Genomic DNA, 21973 nt, shown 5'->3' with positions numbered 1-21973 from the left:
TAAAAACTGTTTAAAGCTGCGACTGTAATCCCGAAGAAAATAAGTTTCCCTCAAAACGTAAATGAGAATGCAGTTTAGTTGTTTGGGAACGTAATTTTGTAGGAGACAGAGTTGGCCATTACATCCTGCATATGCAGAATGCATGCAGCTTTAACATTACAGTTTCCCCCTTAACTAACAGTACAGAATTATACCCCAAGTACAATAGTAGTTCACTTACATTGCAAAACATAGTGTAATACAAACAATGCACTCACTAAGGCACTGATATAGTGTAATGGCGGTTGTGGGCGCGAGCTGATGACACACCAGAATGAGGTGCCAGCGGAGGCTGTGTGGTAATTTACGATGGGCAGACGGGTCAAGGTTGCCATGTAATCTTCTGTCTGATGGAGAGCCATAAGTGTGTGTATGTGTGGTGAGAGGGGAAGTGGATGGTGTATGTACATGTGTGTGTGTGTGTGTGTGTGTGTGTGTGTGTGTATACTAGTAGGGGAAGACTGGTGTGATATTTAGGGGCATTGTAATGACATTTAAGTGTTTTTGTTTTTTGAGTTCGTCTGCATTCTTGATTACTGCTAGCTTCCGGCTGCGTGATCTCTTGCTTTCTGATTAAAACGACAAAAAACAGCACCTGGGCATAGACTACAATACATCTTATAGAGAGGTGAAGTCCCTCCCCTTGCCGTGTTTTTTGATCCTGCTTGAATTGTGGCATGAATCACACAATCACAAAATATCTGTCGCTGTTGTTGTTATGACGGATGACAGGACATGATTTTTACTTAGTAGCCACAAATGTCAGTTAAAAAAACCTGTAATGAAATTTGGCTCACCTTGACTTTAAGAGTCGCCACCCCACCTTAAACTAGGGCTGTGTATTGACGAGAATCTGCCGATACGATACGTATCACGATACAGGGGTTACGATTCAATATATTGCGATACAGACAGAAAGGTGATATATTGGGATTTTGTAATCAAAAGGTTTACTTTTTTTCTAAGCCAAACAGAACAGTGAAATAAAGTAATGACTATGATAATACTATATAATACGATATAACTATTAATTAAAAATCAATGCAGTATTTTGAAGAATCAATACAGTATCACAAAACATAATATTGTGATATTTTCAATATTTTCTTCCACCCCTACCTAAAACCATTTAAGTAGTCTGGTTTTATTGATTACATTTGACTATTTTGACACCAAACTTTCCATACCATGTAAAGTGTCATTAAAATGGATAACGTTTTGCACCCAGATTTTCAAGATTTTTGTGATGGAAAACCTCCAAAAGGCCATTTGTAAAGTTCTCCTATCCTCCCTGTTGAGCTGCAGTGGAAGGATAGTTACAAAAAGAAGGAATTTTGTACTAAAAATAAGATATCCACTTGATTTGACTAACTCAGACTTGTATTATCTTCAGATAAACACTGTATTTTTTACACAAAATGACCACTGTGGATTTTGTCCCCCATGACTTGCGTTGAAAGTGCAATAGGAAAGGATCTTTTAATGGCCAGTATGAACATAGGAATGACTACAGACTTGAAAAATTTGTGATCCTATCCTTTAAAAACCCACATCAATCAAACCCAAGAGCACAGTATGTGTTTCTTAAATGCATCCTGTGGCTCATCAGATCATATCTAGAAGTTTGCAGCATCTGTCCGTCACTCGCCATCCCTCCTCGTCCTCCTTGTTCTCACTTTCCTCCTCTTGACATTTAACAGGAGTGGGTCCCAGCCTTCTACGGAGCAACAACTCGGCAATGACAATTTAATCATCTTGGAAACAAAACAAAATATCTATATTTCATCAGGCGGCGGTGGCAGTCGTTTAGCGTTGTCACAACAAGTTACGTGTTAAAAGGCCTCTGCTTCCGTCTTTGGCTTCTCAATCCAAGTTGAATAATTGAAAATATTTTCACTGACTGTCAGACGTGGAGCCGAGGCACCGTCCCTGTGAGTCTCGCAGCTTCTTGTCTCTTGTTTTCTTAAGCTCTGACATGGCGTTGCTGCATGCCTCTACGCTGGCGTGTGGGTGATTTCTCAGTTGGGTTATACATGGCAGGAGTGTGGGAATGTACTGAGGCTGCCCGGCTTTGGCTTAGCCAGCCAAATGTCTCCGCACAGCCTTGGATAAATATGGATAGGCAAATAAAACGCATTCAGATGAACAGTGTGGAGTAGGCAAAGCAGAGAATATACAGGTGGATGTATAGAACGCCACCGGCTCATGCACACACACAATCACGGAGACTCTGCAGCACAAAACCTGCATGTTTGTGAGTCTGTCAGGCCGATGGCAATCATGCATGTATGCATTTGTGTGCATTGTTTATGTGCATGTGCCAGTTTCTCTGTGTGTATGCATATGCATGTGTGTGTGTGTGTGTGTGTGTGTGTGTTGGCTGCCAAACGTGGAGAGCAGGAAGAGGAAGAGGCTAGATGGTTGGAGGGGGTGTTTATTTATTCATTACCCAGCGGCCTCGGCGGTTTCAGGGGGACATGGCAACACTTGTCCTGGGCCCTTTAGCACTGGTCTGTTTGTGGCCTGCTTTGGCCCTGCCAAAGCCTTCAGCACTCACCTCCTCTGCTCTCTGCTCTCCTCTATTCCTTCTGCTTTTTATTTTGTTTTTTTTTTACTTTGGATCCTGCTTAGGCTTTCACTTTTGTTTCTCTTATAATGTTTTAGTGTTTTCTTTCTTTCTGCACTTGGAAATATTTTTGATGTAACACATAATTCCCGGTAAAACCACAACTTGTCATTTTTACATTTTGTTTTTTGTACTGATTAAACAAGACCTGGCATGTTGATGTTGATAAGATTAATTGATGTAGAGGTGCTGGCATAGACACGTTTTGTTACCTTAGGACAGAGCCAGGCTAGCTGGTGCCCCCTTGTTTCCAGTCTTCATGCTACGTAGGCTTGCCATGGTAGTCGAGGTTACCGGTTTTACACGGTGGTCGGGCACACACCGATTACATTACGTACCCACCGCCCTCACCGTCGTTTTGCTTTTTTTTTTACAGAAATAAACCCATTCAGTTCATTTTCGTGTATCAGCGCCGTGTTAGCATACATAGTCAGAACTGTTCCTTTAAACTCGTGGTTAACGTTATAAATTGAAACAAAACAAAACAAAAAAAAGCAACAACACTAATTTGTTAGGTTTAAGTAACAAACCTACTTGGTTAGGTTTAGTAAAAAAAACATAATGGTTTGACTTAAAATTACTTTGTAAGTGAACATTGACTTTTAGTTTCACACGGGACATGAACGGCAGTCTCCTGGGGGACAGTCCGTGGTTTATTTGACACGTCCACTACCCTTTCCGCCCACCCGTAGTGGACTGTCTCGCTTGTTATACTCATTATTATAACACGTTCGCTCGATATATTACGTCACCTGCTCTGCGCGACGCTCGTTGTTCTACGTCACCTTCTGCGGCCTTCTGCGAGCTATAATTACAAATGTACTTGTGATATATCTTTTAGGAGACAGGGCTGTCGAGTGTGACTGCTCTGAACAGGTATAAACACGTTTGTCTTCCAACGTGGTCGGACAACACGTTGTACGAACTAGTCCTTTTTGAGCATAACCCGACCCTTATGAGGATCTCTTTTTACAATATTGTTCTCTCTAAAGGTCTTAATTTTGCTCTAACAACGCACGCAAGATGACACACAGAAATAAGTTAGATTAACATAAAGAATAACATATTGGGGACACATATACAAACATAATATAAACTCATGCTGTGCTCCGCATGACCTGACTGGGCTAATCTCCCCCATGGTGGGAGATCATCGATTCCCGTAACAAAAGAAGCGAGCCAGGCACACATCTTGCTCCTGACCCTTTCCTCCATGCTCGGCCCGAGCGCCTGTTCAAACCCCAACCCGATCAATGGCCGTACCGGGGGATCAATTTCTCAGTCTTTGGGGTGTCAAATGTGATATGGCATTACTTTGGCTGCGTGGCGTAAAGGAGCCCGGACAGATTGATGCTTCAAAGCTTTCGGTCCTCATCAGTCGAACCATTCAAATCCAGATTCAGATTGGTACGAGGTGATGAGAGGGAAAGAGATGAGAGGGGTTGATCCTGTCTGCCCTCCTTTGTTTTCAGAAGCTTGTTTGATTGGTACAGTCATCTTTGATTGATTGGTTGTTGCTTATAGAGTTTATTTGGCGAGGTGATCATTTGTGACTTGTGTCCTTTTTATTTTGTCTTTGTCTTTGTGGTGGTTTCTAAGCTGTGAATCACTTCTCAGTCAATCAGTGTGGACTGTTATATGATTTTACTTTACTGCGTTTCCTGTTGATTGTTTCTGTAAGTATGTTTATCTATTCAGCCATGGTGGTTATCAGTGTTTATCACAACTGCTTCAAAGCAACCGCTGTTGCTGCTGCAGGAAACGTAAAACACACTTCCTGTGTGCAAACAGTAAATAATGTCTTTATTATTGAGATTGGGGTGCTTCGATCACCAACACATTTGTGATGCTGCATGTGGTCTAGGAGCGATCAAAGTCGAAACAGACACGCTGTGATGCTATATTTGGATGGATCCAACAAACACAGACTTTTAACTGACCCGTGTTCGAGACAAACACCGGACTTATAACGGCGAGACCCGTGTTCAGGACCGTTGCTGACCAATGTTTTGTTTTGTGAGTTACGTTAGTGATGTTTGTCACGTGTTTGTTTTTTGACGATTGTCATATTTTTTAGAATGGTGTAATAGCTGTGAAAATGTCTAATAGAATTCGTTTTTTGTTGCTTTTTACAATTAAAAATCGTCATCAATAGTCTTCTTTAATCGTTGTAGTTATTTTTTTTCATTCCCGACTTCTTTTGTCAGTTAAACCAAGGTTTCAGTTTGGGACCAAAACAGAGTTGGCAACCAGCAATTTTTCAAGACAAAGAGAACAGAGAGGAGAAAACATCACATAAGGAAACTGTATGAGGAAAAATAGCAACCCTTAAAAGAAGAAAGGGGGAAAAACACAAAAGTATAAAAATTTAATTGAAAAATAAAAACGATGTTATCCCATAAAAACATTCTAAATGGGCTTGGTCGGGCTGTGTATGGCGGGAAGCCGCACGATGTACCTAAGGCACTGCAAAGTGTTAACATGAAAAACACATCAGAGAGGCGGAAGGAGGGGGGGGCGGTGGCCTGTGGGGGTGCACACGCATGGAAATACAGACATGTGGCCGATACGTCTCACTTTGCACTTAGTGTGTGCATGATATGACTGCATCTACAAATGACGTGGGTCACAGAACAGTTCAGAGAGTAAATTACACATCTGGTTACTAAACTTAATTAGATTTAAATCTGCATTTACTGTACATGTTTGTTCTGTATGTACAGTACAGTTCTCACCTCACCATGTTGTGGTGGTGGGTGATTGATCGGTGAGGGGAAGTGAGGCTTCATTCTTTTACTGGAAAAAATGTTACAAGTATAAATAAACCTGTCAGCTTTAATCATAATAAAGAATTGAGACAAAACAGATTAACCCTTAAATCACATTGTAGCAGGTATGGTCATATCTTCGCCCTTGAGCACTAATAATACTGTAAAAGTAACTGAAAAATCACTATTTCATCTATTCTTGCAAACAAAATCAAGTAGTTGCAGATCATTTGTTGTGTCAAATGGTTTACAGCATCAATGCAAGACAAACCTGGTAAAGGCCGGCCCACACTAAAAGATTTTTCTAATTTTAATAGATTTTGAAAATGTGACAGACCCCACACATAACGACATGTTATGATAAATTAAACAGTTTTGTTCCTGTAGTGTGTGTGAAGAGCAACGAGTTGGCCAAAGCAGCACAACACATACTAACAGACTCCATTCATGAACTATGAATGATCAAGAGTCCTGACTAATGTCGCAAAATCTCTCACGATCAAACGTGACTTTAGTGTAAACAAACGTGGCGGATGACGGGCAGGAAGAATTAGCGATGTTAGTTTTTGCACTACTTTGTACTGAAGTCAAGTGTTGTTGCCACAAATTAACAAGTTGGTTCTCCATTTCTGAGCTCCATCTTACTACTACTTTATGCTTCGCGTTATGCGATAGCTCATGCATTAGCCGCGGCCGCCATGACGGCGGTGGTTGTCCTTCCGTCAGCTTGGTTTTCAATTGGATATCGTCCTTTCCCACGTGACAACGTCATCGGCTGTCCTCGGGGTTCCCCACACACAACAGGATATCCGATCATAAATATTATTAATAATATAAATATTATTTACGATTTGAGATCGATGCGGCCAGGATGGACATCCGGATGTAAAAAACACTCTTCACATACCTCACACCACAGGAATATCTGGAAAGATAATCTATAGAAACATCATACTGTAAGGTATGGTACTGTTGGTTTTGCCCAAAGTGGTAAACCTCACTCATTCGGCACCTAAGGCTTGAACACATTATACAAAATCAAATAGGAAGATGGTTTATGTTTTGAAGGCTGAAGGTTTTACTAAACTTCAAAGTGAATAAGAAATGCACAATTAAATTTTGCAGTATGAATTATGATGAAAAAGTCTGCATGTTTTGGTGCCAAACAGCAGTCATACTTTTGGAGTTGGAAGACAACTGAATACAATTTTTAATTTCCTGTGTGGTGGAGCGAACAAAGTTGAGACTTGTCAGGCTCTCGACAAGTCTAATTGGAGAAATAAAACGCCTCGAGCAAAGTTTTAACAAAAGGGTGTGTTTGTTTGTGAGGTGGAGGTGTGTGTGTGTGTGTGTGTGTGTGTGTGTGTGTGTGTGTGTGTGTGCTTGCACGGCTGCTTGTCTATATCACACATACTCACACAATTTTTCTTTTATTTTTTTGATGATGAAGTAAAAGGGCATGTTTGCTTTGCACGTCCCGGATTCCCAGATTCTTCCGCCACAGTGGAATGATCGAGGCAAAGAAAAGAAAGAGAGCAGCAAAGAGAAAGAAAAAAACGTTGGAGGAATTAGTCAGTTAAATATCTCAGGGACTTTCCCGTTCTTTGTCTCCTCTGAGTGTTTACATCAAACCCGTCTAAGCGTTAAAGTTTGCAGGAAGCCTCACAGGACCTGCAATCATACAGCAGCACTGACAGGAATGCCCTAAAACTATTAGCTCTTCGTCTCTCTGACACCAGCACACACTTTCTCGCTCTGTTTGTTTCCCTCTCCCATCTCTCTCTCACACACATACATTTAAACTGAATAATATAACAGCGGTGAACACGGGCAGATGTGTGCACAAATCCATACGTAAAGACAGCAAACAACCTTTTTAAAAGAACATTAGAGCGTGCATGCTGCATGCAGTCAATACATCCATTTAAAGTTAAATATGTCAAACCAATATGAACTCTGGAGACCTCTCGTTAAAAGCTCTGACCGCGACTGTTTAGCCACCACTCAGGTCTTATGAACCTTTAACCCTGCATCTAAGCTCACATTACACCACCTCTCTGTTACAAGATCAAATAATATCTGAGCATCTGATCCAGAACCTGTAGCTAATAGCCACCTCGGCCCGCTCGGCTCCGGGACTCATAATGGAATGAACAGAGCTGTGGACTTGCTGATGTTTTGGCCCGAGGCTGTAATCAATTTCCCCTTGTGAGGGGCCGGGCCATGGAGTTCACTGTTTGATAAAAGGAAGCCGAGCAGGGACCTTTAGTTTGGCCTAATGTCAGGTTCACCATCAGATAAACACACTGATTTGATCTCACTGCTGCTGCACTCAGTGGAATTCTTACTATGTGAGAGTGTGTGTGTGTGTGTGTGTGTGTGTGTGTGCCTGTGTGCCTGTCATGACCTAACAGTTGGCTTGTGTGTCTGTCTCTCTGTGGTTGAGTGTGATAGTGCACAAATATGTGCATTTGTGTAACAGTTAGATAGTGTGTATGTACAGTATGCAAACGTACATGGAAGTTAAGTGCTATGTGTAGCATTCTTAAACAAAGATCTGATTATGTTATTGTTTAGCAACATTTCCTCAAAACTAGCACTGGAATGATATGAAGATTATTTGTTTAGTTCATCAACATAAGCATTAATCGGCATCTATTTTGATATTTATGTACTAAACCAGGCTGGTCTCATACACCGTTTGTAGCTATACCTATGGTAACGCCACTAATTTAATGCATTAATGCAACTTGCGATTTTTTAGGTTACAGTGTTAAAGCTAGAGTGAAGATACTGGCATCATATGAAACTAGAAAACCTAAGGAATGCTAGCTTGTCGAGAAGGAGGCTAAATAACGCTTCAAACTTACGCTAAAGTTTGGCAAGGAAAAACTGGCATAGCCATTTTCAAAGGGGTCCCTTGACCTCTGACCTCCAGATATGTGAATGTAAATGGGTTCTATGGGTACCCACGAGTCTCCCCTTTACAGACATGCACACTTTATGATAATCACATGCAGTTTGCGGGCAAGTCATAGTCAAGTCAGCACACTGACACACTGACAGCTGTTGTTGCCTGTTGGGCTGCAGTTTGTTATGATTTGAGCGTATTTTCTGTACTAAATGCAGTACCTGTGAGGGTTTCTGGACAATATTTGTCATTGTTTTGTGTTGTTAATTGATTTCCAATAATACATATATACATACATTTGCATAAAGCAGCATATTTGCCCACTCCCATGTTGATAAGAGTATTAAATACTTGACAAATCTCTCTTTAAGGTACATTTTGAACAGATATAAAATGTGTGATTAATTTGCGATTAATCGTGATTAACTATATTAATCGATTGACCGCACTAATATATATCCAATGAAATCAATTTGTATGCTATCCACATGATCGTGAACCTGGAAGTATAAAGGACAACAATCTCCACGTAGGGAAGAGGTCGGGATGGATGGGCGGGTCAAAACACAGGACTTTGGCCCAGGAGACCGCTGTTCGTATCCCGTATGAAACCAGAAGTAGCTACTTCCATATTTTAAACCACATCACGATCTTTTCCTAAACCTAACTAAGTAGTTTTGTTGTCTAAACCTACCTTTGTTTCCTGTGAAGACGGAAGTTTATTTTGAAAAATACAATTTTAAATCCTTAAACAATTACATCACACATACATGAATGCCGATTCAATCAAATAATTGTTCTTTTTAATAATCGTCTTTGTTTATAATCTGCATGTCTCCGGTTTTACGATGGAAATATTTTCAGGCTGCATTTTGCATTGCTCATTTTCCCATAAGCGCTTTTTCTTCTGAGACTTTTACCACAGTGTCATGAATGTCTTCGCAGTGTAAAGTATGGGTCATGTAAACTTTTAGTGTTTTGTCTAATGCTCTCATCCATCTATCCCACCATCACTTTCCCCGTTTAATTGCCTAAAACACTTCAACCACTAAACCCTCAACCTGTTCACATTAGATGAGCTCTGCTTGTGCTCCGATAACCTCTCTCAGGCGGCTTCTCAACAGGAAGGCTGATGAGAGGGTATATTAAGGCTGTTAAACAGTTGAGGAGGGCTGGGGGCTTCTGGGAGCCCAAAGAGACAAGAACCTTTATTGGAAATGTAATTTTTGTTTGTCTGCAATTACCTCCCCGCTCATTTGTTTTACAGACGCTGTTGTTATAGCGAGGAGAGAGTACGCTGGATCCTCCCTAGGATTGCTCTTCTGAGAGGCTGCAGTTTATTACAAATGGGAAAGCTTTCATTGCAGATTGCCCCAGCGCTGCTCCGAGGTACGTGACCCATCTCAGGCACACCGGGGTCGGCTCTATAGGGTTGAATTTACTCACAGAGTGCACAGACAAGACGTTGGTTGTGTTTGTGTACGTACACATATGAATTGTACGTATGAGTAATGTGTTTCTAAATGAGTAACTATGAGCTAGAGACCAAGTGTGGGTTGGATGGCATGAAATTATTGTGAGAAAAGTGTGTTTCTACAGCACACCATGAAATATGTGTATATCGCTCATTCATCCATATGCTTTAATAGTGTACTATGGCGTAAAATGGGCTGGTTTACATTAAGCATGCTTGAATTTTGTGTCATGTATGTTCACAAATTGTCTGTTAAACTTAAAAACAACCTGCCTTATTGTTTGCAAGATGGCGGCTGAGTATTACTCGAAAGTCAGTGAGGCATTTATTTATCCGTTAAAAACAGAATATGAAACATAATTGTTATGTATTTTATTCTAGTAAATGCATTTTTGCTCTGAAAATGCATTTATTGTTCATAATCGTATATTTATAGGACCAGCGTGTAACATTTTGGGGGATCTATTAGCAGAAATGGAATATAATATTCATAATTTAACTAATGTTTGTAGAGGCGGCGAGTTGCGCCGGACGCCCCTGATTTGCATAAAGTAGCCTAGACCTCAACTTTATGCAAATGAGGAGCGGGCGACGTGACGCTCCATCTCTCGAATCGCGCCGCCACGCTACCAGAATGCATTGCACGGCTGCGTACATAGACAATGAATGGGAAGCGTGGAAAGGACGGAGCCTGTGGACATGTACCGTTAGATTATCATTTTGCTTTTACTTGTGTGATTTTTCCCTTTTATATATACATATTTTATGAGCATTGTTGAAGGAACCTGAGACCAAAGATTTTCATTACCAATGACTGCTTTGCTGGAATTGACAAATGACAAATAAAGAACCCCGAACCTTAGTTGACAGGTGGATCCTAATCGAATTGTGAGGCCAGTGAAAATTCGCACCTCTAACAATACGTCGATGTTGCGTTTACAGTTTGTTACACTGCCCCCAAGTGGCCAAAAAAATCTGGTTTAAATGTGAATAATTAATCCGTTATTTAGGTTTTAAGATTTAATGAATGAACATGTTGTATATTTATGTTTGCACACTAGACTCCTCAAAGACTCTTGACCCTCTTGCATTTAATTGTATTCCCTTCCGATTCAGAACATTTTTAAAAACAAATAAAGGGACAAAAACGGTTTTAGACGTAATTAAAAAGGAATAAAAAAAGCAAGTACGTGGATCTATTTTCTTGTTAGTAACCAGCTAGTAACAGCTAATCTCTTTATCATCAGTGAAAATGTCTTTAATAAGGTCGCTGCCCTCTGACCTCTGCCCTTATAAAAGAACAAGCCGGTTGTAGTTATTAGTCTGCCCCACACTGGGAGGCACCATTATCGCTGCGAGGATGATGGTGGGTTGTGGGGAGGGGAGCTGGAGGGGTTGGGGAGGGATCTGGGGAGTAGGTAATTTGATTGGAGCAAAATTAGGGACTCCTCTGCCGAGGCATTATGGGAGAGTTCCTGGTGGGTCATTTTAGCTTCACTTCCTCCATATTTCTCAGCTTGATTAAAAATTGATCGGCAACGGCTATGTGAATATATTATTGGGGCCATTATTCACCCCTGACAGATAATTGGATGGTACACACAACTCTATTTTCTTTGGGGGCAATGCCATCACTTGTGTGGCTCTGGTGTGTGTGTGTGTGTGTGGGAGAGAGGGAGAGAGAGAAAAGAAGACGGAAGCAGAGTGAAGGAGAGAGTGAGTGAGTACTGGGTGGAGAGATGGTTTAGCTGGATCCTTTAATAAATCACTCCCTCTCCTCTTCTTTCAAGCCATCCCTCCATCCCATTCCAGCCCTGCTGTCACCGTCTGTGGCCATATATGATGGATATGTTATTGAAACATCATGCAAAGCATATAATCATTTTTCTGGTAATCACTCATAGCCTATTCTCATAAAAAATTTGGAATACGGCCATGAAATACATTGTTAGATAAAACCAACATGGATTTGGATTTTGCTTTTTAGTTTGTGCTCATGCTCCATCTCAAATTCACTTATTACCAAAGATTGAATTTAGCTCTAAAAAGCACTGGAGCTGTGGAAAATGTCTGTGAATAAGCCAGTCTGATAGCCGTTAGCTAGCATAGCCGCAGGCACAGATGGATATTGGAATGAGCAGAATGCAATGTGTGCTTGGTGGCTAATGCTATTTGCTATTCGCCCAAGGCTTAGCTTGCTGCCATTTTCACGCCTTCTTAATGTCTTAAACTGCATGAAGAAAGAGATGGCTTGCACAACATGGAATGAACCCGTGCACAGTTGGTCTGCAAATAACGGAGGGTACGTTGTCAGCAGTGTGTTGCCTTTAAGGATTACTTTGCCAATTTGCATTGTTTTCTTTGTAGGTAAGATGTAGTTGTGAGAGAAAAGGTTTGCACAATTTTGTCCCTCAGCTAACTAAAAATTGTCTCCTCAGCCATCATAGCTATCATAGTTACTACTGTTTCTAATGCTGGATACGTACACAAGCTTTAGTCGGTTATGGTTAGTCCGAATCAGTGTGAAATTTATACTTGCTTGGTCCGTTTTCTATTTAGTCTGGTTTGGTTTCACAGTCCACAAATTAAAGCGGACCAAATATAAAAATAAATTTGCTTCTTTTTTGTCTCGAGAGCTGCCACTTCTATGCAGGGAATCACAGACTTTGAAATATTGCTGTCGAAGATTTTTTCACTTTGACTCGGCACTGATCTACTGTGGACACAAATCCCTTCTCCAGTATCTGGAATTACTTTATAAACGTAACTATTTTTGTGGACTTATTTAGCATATTCTATATGTTCTCTTCGCCACAGATGTCAAGCAAACATCGGACATCTGTAGAAGTCCAGGTCAGTCCTCTCCCACTCATGTTAACCTGTGTCCATCTCAACAAATGCTCGCACAGACAGCCTGCGTTTTGGTTCACAGCCCGCAATTGGTCTCGGACCGGTTGTTTTGGTCCGCACCAGAGTACGATTACTGTGTTCACAACTGGCAAAATGAACCACAGTTTGATAAAAAGGACTAACTGTTGGCTTGTGAAAGCGCCCTTAAAGATATTCTTCAAAAAACACCCAGGAGACCGGTGTTCGTATCCTGTGAGAAACCAGAAGTCAACGTTGATTTATTTGTCACGTAACTAACTAGGTGTCCTAAAGCTAACTAAGTAGTTTATGTCACGTTCTGTACTTGAGTTACGCCACTTCTGGAGTTATTTTAACCCAAACCACGATCTTTTCCTAAACCTAATTAAGTAGTTTTGTTGCCTAAAACCTAACCAAGTTGTTTCCTGTGAAGACGGAAGTTTATTTTGAAAAGACTGGAGCAGAAATTGACATGTGCGTAACATGTAGCTGGACATTCATAGGAAAACGCACACAAAATGAGGAATAACTTTTCATAAGATATCATTCGAACCATTGTATGAGGATACGTTGAACGCTGTGAGCTTAGAACTGCCAAAATAGTAGAATCAGGAGGTATAAACTCAATAATATTTTGTTACATCAGTGTGTAATAGACATGAGCAACACATCCCCCCCAAGTATTAACACAAACATTTTATAAAATAATAACAAAAGTTAATCGGTCATTGGCGATCTCCAGTAAAGCTTAGCGCAGATGTGGGTCAATCGCTTTAGGAGCAGGGCAGAAAAAGCAATGCCGACATCTCGGTATTTAATTGATGGAAATTCCCGTGCGGCTGCGTTTCTGATGCCAAGAAGAAAAAAATACTAGCAGAGCAATCTCGAGTGAGATAGAAAGTAAGATTCCTGGAGGTAAGTTGGCAGTGTTCACAGAAGTGGTGACTGGCAGCTCCAGCCATTTGCCCTAAGTAAATCTTTCTCTACAGAGGCAGTTATACCAACCCCCTTCCCATGTACAAATCAAATTAGTAGCTATGATCTCACTGATGGAAAGGCCTCTCAGGAAATGACATGTGTCTGTAACATTATTTGCAGCCGTGCTAGTTCCCACATGATCCATCCAGTGCTGCTCAGTTAACTTCCTCTCTCTTTTCCTTTCTAATTCCGACTTTCTTTTTTTATTTTGTTCCTCCCTCTCCCTCTCTTTATCGCTCTTTCTCTCTCTTCTTCTATATGGTTCATTCATTTCTCCTCTCATAACTTTAATGTAATGGCACTTCTCCAGCAACACTCCCTAATTCTCCTCCTCTCTCCATCTCTCCCACTCTCTCTCTCTCTCTCTCTCTCCTTGTGGGGGGAAAAACACAGCTTTCCCCCTCACAAAGACGCTCCTCCTGAGTGGAAATTACCGGCGGAGATTAATAACGACATTAGGCAGTAATGATGCTGCACCGAATGAAATATTTATTAAAGATCCCTCTGCTAGCAATTAGCATGGCATGTAATCGTTCAGCACAAGAAATCAAGATGATTGTGCCGCAGTCCCCCATCCCCTTATCGCTCTCTTCTCAGACCCCCCCCCACCCTCACACAGTTGAAAACAACCCCCTGTACAGCCTCCACTCTCGCAACACAACCCCCCCATCCCTCGCTACCATCACTGCAAACATTTGCAGCCTCCTCCCCTGATGTCTTCTCTCCATGACAACAGTAGCTTTGGGAGGTTGTGGAGTCCGTATGTGTGTGTGTGTGTTGAGGGGTGGTAGTGGTGGTGGTCCTGGGCATCCAATCTTAATTACAAGCCTGGTGGAGTGTTCTCCCCAGCTTAAGGCAATTACATTGTCAGGGATGCAGACTTGAGGAATCGCTGTTGATCGGCTCAGGAGGACGTTGAAGTCAGACCGCAGGCGCGTCAAAGAGTGCCGGCGTTTCGTCTTCGTTCCAAATTCCTGCCAAGTTGTCCAGGGCAGAAACGAAGTGAGAGAAAACCTTATTATTGGATGCCTGTCTTGCGTCTCAGAGTCCACTCACTTCCAACGCCTAAAGGGACGGGCTATCACAAGTTGCACAGAAGTTTTCCATCCGAGAGCCCTCATTCGCGGAACTTTTTGAAAAACTTTCTGAAGATGCACAGAGTACGCCTTATCCATGCGGCACGGATACACCGGTTATTGTTACTGTGCCTTACTAAATGCTGATATTTGGAAGATAATGTGTCATGTAATCAGTGACATGAAAAATAAAATCCTTAGGCCCTGTTCAGACCTGGTATTAACATGTGTCCAGAGTGATCCGAACACATGTGGACAGCTTTAAGTACATCTGTTCACACCTGGCGTCTCCACATACGTCCTGAGTGACCACTTGTGATCTGATCTCATTTCCCCGCTCTATATGCAAATAAACACGTAGTAAACACACGGCTAATACAGCAGACGTTGCGTCGTAATATTACACGAATGTCAGTAGTGATATCCTACATATTCGTGAATTCGGGTACATTTTATTAACATCAAAATATAAGGTTATTGTACCGGCGGTCCCCGGGGACCTCCACGCCGCCATCACAGAGCGGTACAGAGCTTCAGAGAGCCGAGGAGGAGAGAGAGCGAGCGGGTCGGGCGGGTGTCAGCTCCGTGCAAAGCACCGGAACACAAACACAGACACATCTCCGACAGTATGATAATAATGCACTTCACGTGCCTAATCTGATAGTCTGTAGATGTGTGGCCTATAGATAGAATATATTTTAATAAAATACAGTTGTACCGACAGACTACAGTAAAGCACAGAGGCCGTTTCCATGCTGCGAGGCAGACAAGCGCTCACGTCTACCTGTCTATTCACATGAGGAGTGCAGTGAGATCCCGTGGATCCCAGCGGGACCTCAGTTGAGTAGGCGGTCCTTAAATATGGGCCAGGACACATTGGCGTACACACTGCTAAAAGAATGTGGTCATATGTGGCCCAGACCACCTCTGAATGTGGTCTGAAAGATCGGATCTCAATGCGTCTTGGGTGCGTTCACACCTGTCCACTTGTGAACCGATCACTGAGGACGCATGTTAATACCAGGTCTGAACAGGGCCTTAGAGGCGGTAAAATCCTGCATTTGAAGGATGGGATGCCCTTGAGGATGCGTGCCCTTGTTTGTGTTCACACAAGCATGGCCTCATTTTGAAGTCGTCACCTGAGAAGGACAATGGAGAGAAGGAGGCGTGAAGGGGACGAGGAGGAGGAAGAGGAAAGGCGGGAGGGTGAGAGGGGGGGGGGGGTTGTTGTTGCAGGTCAGAGGTCAGATAATCAAAAGTGTCCGTTTATTGGCTACATCATCAAACCTCAAGGAGCTCATCAATGCAGCCAGTCAGGCGTGTGGCTCCGCTAATCAGCTCTCAAACCAGTGTTTAGCCATGCCGATGCCATCCTCAGACTGACAAGAAAGAGACAGAACGAGTGAAAGGAAGACTCCGAGGGTGGGTGGGGGGGGGCACGGATCGGAGAGTGGGCTAATGTAATAGTAGTTCACTTCACAAACCCTGACAAAAGGGTGGCGGGGAGAGACGGATCAATTTGCAATATCGTGGGGCTGCGGCCCTGGCAACAAAGGCAGGACATGAAAGCAAGCACATTAAGTGATGCTCTTGTATGAACTCTGGCAATCAATAAACATCAGGGGCAGGGGGGGGGAGTAACAGAAGAGAGGAACGGCGAGGGAAAGAGAGGGATGAGAGAGAACAATAGAGTGATGGGTGAAGATAACGACAGAGTTCTTTGTTTGACAAACTTTGCCGCTGTTCTTCACTCATATTGTTAATTAGATAGTTATCTTTAGCCCTTTGATGGATTAGATAAGCCGTTAATTAATCTTTGAATCTAATTAACTGTCTTGCTATTAATAGCTTTGGCCACATTATTGTACCTTTGACAGTCGAAGCGCTGAAATGAGGATTCACATCCACAGTTCGCACTTTTTCTGGCCGTTGACAGTTTTTAAAAAGTTTTGTAGAAAATCACATTCCTGTCAGTCACGAGTCGTTATTTAAGAAAAACATAATAAATTCAGTTTAAATTACACAAGTGAATGACTGCCGGAGAGAGAATCGGTTGATGTTCGATAGTGTGCGTTGTTTCACCATCGTGTTTTATAAAAATCATCAGCGGGTAAAATAACGCTCCACTAAATTTTGGCGAGGAAAAACTGTCATGGCCATTTTCAAAGGAGTCCCTTGACCTCAGACCTCAAGATATGTAAATGAAAATGGGTTCTGTGGGTATCCACGAGTCTCCCCTTTACAGACATGCCCACTTTATGATAATCACATGCAGTTTGGGGCAAGTCATAGTCAAGACAGCACACTGACACACTGACAGCTGTTGTTGCCTGTTGGGCTGCAGTTTGTTATGATTTGAGCATATTTGTTATGCTAAATGCAGTACCTGTGAGGGTTTCTGGACAATATCTGTCATTGTTTTGTGTCGTTAATTTATTTCCAATAATAAATATATACATATATTTGCATAAAGCATCATATTTGCCCACTCCCATGTTGATAAGAGTATTAAATACTTGACAAATCTCCCTTTAAGATACATTTTGAACAGATAAAAAATGTGAATAATTTGCGATTAATCACGATTAACTATGGACAATCGCGATTAAATATTTTAATCAGCCCTAGTAATTACACAACAGTGATTTAACATAGTGAAGATTTGTATTTTAGTATTTTACCTCAACAAAGGTAAAGGAACACCTGCACCATCAATCTTCCTCCCAGCATCATTTACCACAATGTCTCACATCTCTGTTTAGAAAGAAATCCAGTGTGTATATTTCCTTTTTCCTTTTGTTCAGTATTGACTTTTAACTTGCACCGTCAAGATATATTTCTTGTTGCCATGTGGAGACAGCATTTCCTATAACCTCTCTACAGAAGTAATTTCCCTTTGGGACAATAAAATCTACCTTGACCTTGATCTTAAGGATGTGAGTGATACGGGGGGAGCTGAAGGAGAAGAGGAGTTAAGTGAGAATGAAAAACAGAAAGGTTTTTTTTTTTTTTTTTTTACTTCTTTTAAAAAAGAAAGCAATGTCCTGAGATCAAGGGTCACTTAAACAAGGAGGCATTGAAAGGTTTATACAAAGAGAGGTCTTAATACCATATTTCATCTTACCTGATGACATATTCATAACATTATGACAGTATATCTTTATACAACCTCTGAGATGACTTCTTACATTTACAATAAATACAGGAAATTACCATTTATTTAGGAAATAGGTTTGGATTGTTTTAAAATTATATTGATTGATCAGTTGTCAAAACTATCTTTAGCTTAAGAGAAAACATTATAGGCTTATGAGTAAATCTTACTTTGAAACAAATCTATATTAATTTCACCAAAGACGTGGTGATCTGCAGTATCCATGACTACTATAGGAATCCATACTTGCATTTTTAGATTTAGGTGCAATAAAAAAAGTGAGTTAACTTGTTACTCTACACAAGTGGAGTTTTAAAATAATACTAATTCCACCAAAATTAGCATATGCAGGTTTTTTTTAAACATTTGATGAGTTTCATTTTGTTGCTGTCGACTTTGAATGAAGTGTGTTTCGATGATCAGCGAGGTAAAATTACTGTTTTTATCAATGGAGTCTGGTGGCTTTGAGGAGCACATATAACGGCTGTTTCTTTTCATATCTAACTCAGTGAATTAAGGGTTTATTTTGACCAAGAGTTGGTGATTGTTGGAACAGTGGAAAGACTAACTAAGACGGTTTTGATACGTTTTTATTTTGTTTCTGTCGAGTTTGAATGAAGTGTGTTTAGATGATCAGTGAGGTAAAATGACTGTTTCTGTCAATGGAGTCTGGTGGCTTTGAGGAGAGCATATTAATTGTATGTTTTGTACATTAATACATTATAATAATTGTCCAAATCCCTGCATCGCACCGGAAATGGGAGAAAATTAGCGTGTCCATCCGGGTCCATCAGTGCTGATTGGAGCTGGAGCCGATAAATACCCGCGACTACTGCAGAGTCATTTGTCCCGGGAATGAATGCAGGTTGTAACCCTTTCCCACTGAAGACAAAATCCAGATGTTAGTGGGGTTTTTTGTCCAGTGGGAAGGGGGCTTAATTCTTCCTTATTGATATGAAAGTTTTTAGGCCTGTATTTACTCGCTTTGAGCAGAAACACGCTTGCTTGAAACACTTTCAGTGCCTTTGCAGAGGCATTTAGGGAGGATTTCCCCACTTCACCTGCATGGTGTCATATCTCAGTCTGCTCCAATGGACCTCTGTCTGTCTGTGTGTGTGAGCGTGTGCGTGTGCGTATGCGTGTGCGTATGCGTGTGTGTGTGTGTGTGTGTGTGTGTGTGTGTGTGTGTGTGTGTGTGTGTGTGTGTGTGTGTGTGTGTGTGTGTGTGTGTGTGTGTGTGTGTGTGTGTGTGTGTGTGTGTGTGTGTGTGTGTGTGTGTGTGTGTGTGTGTGTGTGTGTGTGTGTGTGTGCGTGCGTGCGTGTGCGTGGAATAGCCAGGCCCTTGATAGAGAATACTGGAAAGCTCTGGAGGGGGCATCAAAGAGTGGGCAAAGGCTTCTGTCACACTAACACAATGGCTCAAGACCAGGTCCAGTTACACACACACACACACACACACACACACACACACACACACACACACACACACACACACACAGTATCTCCCCGCTGGGACCAGGGAGCTTCATTTGCATTATGATGGCAGGCAGATTAAGTACATTCCACTGCACACTAAAGGGACTCAGAATAACACTCACACACACATACACACAATATACACACATACGCACACATACACACCCTTGTCTTTGGGCCAGTAAGGCAGGCTTCGAACAAAACTGGTGCCCAGTACAGGGTACCAATCCCATTACTTGCCCCGTCCTCTGTTGCCCCCTCCCTCTGGAGAGAACAAAGGACGGAGACATGGAAAGGATCTAAACTTCACCGAATCAGGGCGGGAGGAGGAAGAGGAGGGCTGAGAGATGTGGGGGAAAGGAGGAGAAAGATGAGAGGAAGGGAGGGTGTCAGGGTGGGGCTGGTGTTGGAGAGGGAGAAATAACTCTGACAGGCAGCTAGAGGGACTAAGCTCATTTAGATAAATCGACATCCCCAGCTGAGATAAAACCAATGATGATTTGTACTGTATCTTCAGGGGATAAAAGCCATTCTATTGGATTTCATAGGGCCCCGGCGTCCTGGGATTTCACAGGCCCCGGCGCAGAGCGATTGTTTGGGTCTCAGCGTGGAGGGACAGGCCGCTGGAGAGGGGAGGAAGGGTGACTCCTGCTAGGAGAGGGGAGAAAATTCCCATCATTACTGGGAAATGTCAAACAAACACAGCACACAAGGAGGTGGAGGAGGGACTGTGAGAGGTGATGTTTCTCTCTCTCTCTCTCTCTTTCACTGTATCCAGTCTCTTCCTCTTTCAGGGTAACAAGACTCAGTGTGTTATCTGCTGTTGAAGTGGTGTTAAGGGTACAACACATAGGCGCAGTTTGAACTTTAAGGTTGGGGGTTCACAAAAAAAAATCTGGAGGGATGTAATGTGTACAACTCAGAGAGGTCTTACAGTAGCTTACAGTACGTATTACACCCTCCAAACAGAATGTGATGCGAGCAATCGCCAGTGACAAAATCAGTTTGTTTGCATTGTTTTCTATTGGAATGAACCGCAAGCAACAATCCGCTGCGCAGTGCGACGTTTAGAGTTTTTTTCAGACGCCCTGTTTCTCTTTATTCTTGTTGCTTGCTTTGAAAGCACCGCAACGGACGAGGAACAACTGATTGGTGAAGTTGAAATGAGGAGTTATCTGATACGATACCTCCTCATTTCACTACAAACACTTAAACAAGGAGGCAGCAGGCTGGAGTGAAAAAATAAAAAAATAATTGATCGTCCCTGAACTCTGTATGATTTAATATATTAGTACAATCCAGGCTTAGCACCAAGCCCCAGCAGGTGAATAGAGTAACAACACACACAGATGTAATAAGCGAACATTAGAGCAACATGTACTTAGTTTCCATCTAGGATTCATTATTTATGAGGTAATAAAATAGTGTTTGGCTTAGGTTGAAAACAATTTTTTTGCAGATATTAGAAGATTTGACAAATTTGGGGTGTAACTGAGTAAAGTAAGAAAATAAATAAATAATATTCAAGTTGCAAGTAAAATTAGTTGTTGAAATAGAAAACTATTTTTTAAGTAACAAACCGATGATAAACTATCACATATAATAAAATAAAAAGAAAATCAATTAAAATGTTAATAATGTTTTGCCTTCATTCAACCTCGCGATCCACTCATTACTCTGAAAAGTTCCTCTGGGTCTATTTGGTTTTGATAGCAGCAGTGCTTTACTCATTAATAATGAAGGCAGCGTGATCGTTCTCTACATTAAAAACTTCTACATTTAGATTTAGATCTTCCCTCCCCACCTTTCACGGCCTCAGGTAAAGGGCCCTGGGTCTGAAAAATTAAAGAGTCTGTAAAGCCCTCCCTGCAAATTAAAAAGTAATTAATGTCTCTACCTTGAATGTACAGCACCGACCTCACGCCATCCTCGCTGAAAATATGGGTGCTCAGTAAAGTGGTCCCTTCACAATCCTGCATTTAAGTAGTGGTCTGGAAACTAGCAGACTCCACCTTGGTAGAGAGAAAAAAAAATCAACTCCATTGCATTAGGGGCAATTAGACCATCTTGGCCTAAATAATAAACTTAAAACCCCACAGTCTATGTTCAATATTTCATCTTTTATTCAGGTACTGGGAGTGCTTCTATAGTGAATACACTTTCTCCACAGCATGGCTCTGTAATGCAGGTATTTTTCTTGGGAGGCTTTTAGGGGGGTAGTTAGGTAAAAGCCATTGGAACGGCCCTCCCCTGCCCATTCCTGGGGCTGAATAATGAATCTTTTACCTGCGTCCTGCGCAAACCTTTCTTAAGCATATCCGGCTGGCCAAATGGGAAGGAGAGTTAATATTACAGGTCAGTTTCTCTAAGCAGCAGACTGAAACAAACCAGTGCTGCATTGTCAAATAAACCCTGATTATTGAAAACATGATTAACATTTAAGGGTTCTTGTTGGCCCGAGAGGACATTAAATGTATGCCTCTTCAGTAATGTCCCCTGAACCAGGATGCTTTCTTTGGTAGTTTTCATCAACTCTCTGCAAAATTAACCTTGATAAATGACAACAGTTTAAAGCTGCAGTGGGTAGAAATGGAGCAAATATG

The 21973-nt window shown here is 41.7% G+C and overlaps 1 protein-coding gene across 3 annotated transcripts in view; it reads left to right on the top strand.

Annotated features, from left to right (window-relative positions):
* The window catches only part of LOC119495195 (homeobox protein Meis1), a 234174-nt gene that overhangs the window by 17103 nt on the left and 195098 nt on the right, over positions 1 to 21973 (top strand). For all 3 annotated transcript variants that reach the window (XM_037781445.1, XM_037781444.1, XM_037781443.1), the window contains exon 3: positions 9612 to 9733. The gene's annotated coding sequence lies outside the window, so the exon portion shown is untranslated. The remainder of the gene's footprint in view (positions 1 to 9611; positions 9734 to 21973) is intronic.

This window comes from Sebastes umbrosus, chromosome 10, assembly GCF_015220745.1.
Source record: "Sebastes umbrosus isolate fSebUmb1 chromosome 10, fSebUmb1.pri, whole genome shotgun sequence".
Lineage (NCBI taxonomy): Eukaryota > Metazoa > Chordata > Actinopteri > Perciformes > Sebastidae > Sebastes > Sebastes umbrosus.
This window is presented reverse-complemented; position numbering and strand designations above follow the sequence as displayed.